This window comes from Pundamilia nyererei, unplaced genomic scaffold, assembly GCF_000239375.1.
Source record: "Pundamilia nyererei isolate P.nyererei 1_Seehausen unplaced genomic scaffold, PunNye1.0 scaffold00106, whole genome shotgun sequence".
Classification (NCBI taxonomy): Eukaryota; Metazoa; Chordata; class Actinopteri; order Cichliformes; family Cichlidae; genus Pundamilia; species Pundamilia nyererei.
Genome location: NW_005187507.1, coordinates 1,478,604 through 1,484,016, shown reverse-complemented (window position 1 = coordinate 1,484,016; position 5,413 = coordinate 1,478,604).

Sequence of the window (5,413 nt, the reverse complement as noted above, 5' to 3'; positions counted from 1 at the left end):
CGCCTTGCTATTATATGCATGACTCAGGGACACGCCTTCTTTCCCCTCCCAAATGCAAAAAGCAGCGCCAAGAGGCTGTTTTTTGCTGGACTTTAATAGTGAGAAGTGATGGTGTGCAGATCAGCAACAGGCTGTGCGCTTTAGTGTGCATTAAACATGCGTAGCCTTAACAACAGCGAGCAGAAGGATTAATGGCTCTGTTGTCTGTGGCAGCAGCTTTGCACCCATGTGATGCGAGCTTTGTAGCCATCTAATTGGCCTAATAATATGAAACCAGCGATTTCGTTTGCATTTATTCAAATCTCTGATCACCGACCCCAGAAAAGAACAATAATCACAAACAAAAATATTAATTTTGTTGCAATAAACTTCACTTTGGAGCTTTTAAAAGAATCCGTTTACCTCAAAGACCATTGGCCTACTTCAAATGCTTCAAATAGCTGGCTGTGGAAAGTGCACAACCTCCTAATCCCAACAACAGGTTAGACTCTTTTTCTGTCAGCATTAAAAGTGTTGAACTCAGACCTGAATTAAGGGCTGAAACCGTTTTATCTTTAGGTTTTAGTTGGGAAACAATAATAATGGCACCATATGGCAGTGGGAAGCATTATTTTTGTATTTTCAGATTTCATATCACAGAGATAACTAGCTGGTCCCCGTTTCTCATACCACTTACAAAAATGTAAAAAGCACATTCGCAGCTTTGGTTTCCATCATCTGCAGCTATAAAGACATCATGTTTCTCTTGAAATGTTTATCACTAATCTGCATCTCTGAGGCTGCTGTTATCGCGTTTAAAAACAACTTCACAAAGATGCAGAATTATTGCAATGTCATTTCTGTCTGCAGAAAGCAGGCAACTTTAACCAATCTATAAGTTATGCAATGCAGTGATGCAAAAAAGCTGTTTGAATAACTGTTTAACACATAACTGTAACTGGTGCACTATTAAATAAAGTTAAATAAAATTTGAATAAAAGGTATGTGAATAAAAAACCCTGGATCAGATCACAGTTCTAGTCCATTTTGATCAACATTTGACTGCATGGAAGCCCCCGGGTCAGTAACACTGCAGCATCAAGCCTCTCTTTAATCTGTTGTTGGATGTTACACACAACATTACAACTGCTTGATGCCTCTGCTGTATCATGTATCATATAATTTGCTTCCTTTTGCATTTTTTATATATATAACTGAAAGAAATATATATTACTGCATGCATTATTGCTGCATTATTCTACAGTAAACATACAATATTATTTGCATTTGGAAGGAAAACATTAAAGCTTTATTAAACACATTGTTTTCCACCAATTTTAACGTAATATAATAATTAGTTGAGTGAGATTTATAGAAACCTGCCTAAAGGAAAAACATCTCTGTGTGTATGGCGGAGGTGTGACATGTGAGCATTATAACAGGATGCGATGGTGAATTCTAATGAAGAGGATCAACCTTATGTGAATTCAATGAAGCAGAAAATGAATTGTTATGTAAGAGTACAAAAACCTGTTTTAGGTGATGCTCAAATTTCAATAATATTTCTGCCTAATCAAAACTTTTTGTCGTCTGCTTTGACAACACTTTATAAAAACCGTACTTTCTTTTTTACACAAAGAACATTTTGGTCCATGGGAATCTAAACAAAGTGAGCACATCCTCTTTTAACTTGAGTCCAAACAGCTGTGAACAGAATGTCAAACTTGCGTGCTATATTTTCAATCTGCTTTGGCAGCAGATTTTGCATTTTAACCAATGCTGACCTCCCCTGAAATCAGCCCAATCATCATTGCCAGTCACATGTGACCACTCTCCACTTAGTTTCTACTTTCAATCCACAGAAGCCTTCTGTTTGCTGCCAAAAAAACACTAAAATGATTCATAATAGTGACATTTCTGTATGAGCCCCTTGTTCTTTTTCTATTATAAATTATCAGCATTTTTGTTATGAGATAGTAATTCAGTTTTCTTTGCTGAGGTTTTGAATATCCTGCTTCCAATTAAACGGGCCAGAAGAATTTTATTTGTGAGGCCTAAAGCTGGAAAATTAGATTTGAGCAGCTCCAGAGTCCTTCTTTGTCCAGATAATCTGTCCGTCTTGCTGTGAGCAGTTTTCTCAAGAACCTTTTTATCACTGAAAACCAGTGGTGGAGGAAGTGGCTATCCCCGTCCTTTATGTAATAGTTCAAGTAAAAATACTAATGCAACAAGTACTCAAAGCCATACACTAACAATGTTACTTCATTAAAAACAACTGTAGAATGATCAGAAATTGTACTTATCATTTTCATTAAAAAAAAAGGTTATACAGATATGTATTTAAGCAATACTGGAGTTACTTTGTTATATCCACCCGTGCTGAAGACACAGTTTCTGTTTAAAGCCTCTTCAAGACCGAGCGTACACAGAGGTTCCTCTCTTCACTTCCTAGCATCAACAAGTGGTTGTAGCTCAGAGCAATCCTACAATTTTTCATCAACAAAGAATCCATTTTCAATTTAAAAAACATTCCACTGAGCCAGTGTGAAAAAATATCTGAGTGCCTCCCTTCACTCCTTTCCTCTTCCATAAATAAGTCTCCATTACATGCTTATTAGCATGTAAACAGTGCAGCATTTAATAAAGATAAGGAAGATTGTGCAAGAACTGGACTGACTCTTGGTTAACACAAGTCTGACATGTTAACTGTTAACAGCTGTTAGCTCATCTGCCCCATTAATGTAGAGACAATGGCATGTTTTAAAAAAGCTGCACTACAGATGTGAAACTATAAATCTGATGTGTCTTTAACAGAGAGTTTTTTCTAAGGCCTTACACATGAAGCTCTTTTTAGCGAGGTCGATTAGAAAATGTTTTGAAAAGCCTTTTGTGCAGGCACAGGAGAAATGAGAGAAAAACATGCATGGTCGACAGTTCCCATTTCCTTTTTTATCTTCTTATTATCATCATAAGAAACAGAGAAGTCTTTGTCTTAAAGAATAAACAAATATTCATATCGAAAGAAAGAGGCTACACATATCTTAAATATTTGCTTTTTGTTGCTCCTTGTAGGATATCAAAAAGGACAAGTTTGCTTTGATGTTTGACAAATACAGTAATGTTGGAAATGGTACATGTCATTTTAATCAATGAGATTCAGACATGCCGTTAAGTGGATGCTACAAACTACACAGATTAGATTTCATTCAGCAATTCAGAATGAATGTTTGTGAATGGCTGTTTTACTGTAGTCCAAAAGTGATATTGGCCAGGACCTCACTCAAAGTTAGTTTGTGCAATCCAGGAAGGAGGTCTCTCCTTTCTTTCTTTCTTTCTTTCTTTCTTTCTTTCTTTCTTTCTTTCTTTCTTTCTTTCTTTCTTTCTTTCTTTCTTTCTTTCTTTTTACAGCTTACACAACCTTTTATTTATGGACAGCACCACGGACATGTTGTCAACAGGATACATGTTTTCCCCCAAACTGTTCCCACAAAACTGCAGAGTCTGCAGTTGTCATAAATATCACTTTATGACTTTGCTTTAATCTTGCAATACTTCACATATTCTCTGAATAACATGATAATTACTAACAGATGTGCTTGTGGCTTGCTGTTTCCAGTCATTTTGGAGAACATTTATTTGCTTCTTTAGTTCAGTACAAACTGTTTCTGTTTAAATTGATTTTAACAGAAACAGGTGGTTAAATCTTATCCAGTGTTTAGAACAGAAAATGGAAGAGAAACTGACAGATCAGCAGTGAACATTCACAGCTGGGCGTCACTTGAAAACAGACAGGATTTATACACTCATTAGTGCACTGCCAAAATCATTGTGACTGGACATGATGGCAAAGTCTGTGCAGCAGAGACTGGACAGGTGTTATAGCTGCCAATAGAAAGCCCAGCAAATTTCCAGCAGGTGGCAGTGAAACATAACCTAAAATGTCTACTCAAACCGAAGGTAGATTTACTTTCTACCATGTGGTGTTATATGCTTTTGTATAGACTGGACATAAACTATGCAAACTACTTGGTACATTTTCAAAAGGTCTTGTTCAGTTGTGAAGTTTTAGTCCTGCCATCAGGAAGGTGCTGCTTCTCATTTTGGTGATCTTGAGTTTTCAAAACTACACCAGGCAGCACCAATGGTGAGGGAGAAGGAGGGTGGGTGTTGTCTTTGGCACACATTTGATTTGCTGTTTGGGTTTCTCCTCCCACAAATATTCTCACATTCACAAATCTCACATGATGTTATGCAAAGGAAAGCTGCAAACATGACCACATTCCTCAATGTGACACGATTTATTGATGAAAACATTTACATTTCATCTCCATGAATTCATCTCCACATGTTGCAGATGTTCAAAAGTATTACAAAAAATACAACCCTGATTGCAAAGAAATTGGAATAGTGCTTAAATAAAAAAACTTTGATAACTTGCAAAGATCATAAACCCATATTTTTTTTTTTACAATGAAGCGAAACAAAATGTTTACATTGAAATAATGAGAAAAATTTTAAAGAAGGAAACAAGGTCTTTTTAAGTTTGATGTCAGCAACACGGCAGGCCCATGTTCTGTGCAGCATTCTCTTTTATTTTAACAAAAGTCTGTAAATGTCTGGAAACTGAGGAGACCAGTTGCTGAATGTTGTTGTCTGATAGTCTTGCTGCTTTTCTTTGCATCTTTCATTTCGTGATTTGTCAAAAGTTTTAAGATAAGATAACCTTTATTAGTCCCATGCGTGGGAAATTTGTTTTCAGTTGTTGTAATGTCAACGTTATCACTTGGACCCTTCTACTGCAAAGCCATGCAGTTGTATTGAATGCATTACACAAGACATGCCTGAAAAAAATGTGAGCATATGTTGCTCACACCCAGAAAGAAAAATAATTTTCAATTTCAGATAACGCGACCACAAATGTTGTCACATTCACATGTGGCTTCTTCTTTTCATGATAGAGCTTTAACCTGCATTTTTGGATGGCACTGTGAACTTTGTTCATAGACACTGATGTCTGGAAGTGTCCCTGATGCCATGCAGAGATTTCCATGACAGAATCGTGTCTGTTTTTAATGCAGTGCAACTGGAGGACCCAATGATTGTGGGCATGTGATACAGATTTTTGACCTTTTCCCTTGCAAACAGTGATTTCACCAGAAAATCAAAATTGTGGATATTATGTACTGTAGATTATTTGATATTTAAAGTCTTCAAAACCCCACAGGACTGGCTGCTTTGATTGAAAATGTGGGAAGAGAGTTAAGCGCTCAGACTGTTCCTACTGAACGTATTATGGGAAAGATCTTGGAGGAGCTTACAGCTCTTAAACGGGAGATAAACCTGGACACCAGTGATGGATGCTAGAACAACTGTAAAATTGATGCAGCGTGTTCGCTCCAAAACAACATATCCATCATCTTTCATTCGGCTACCC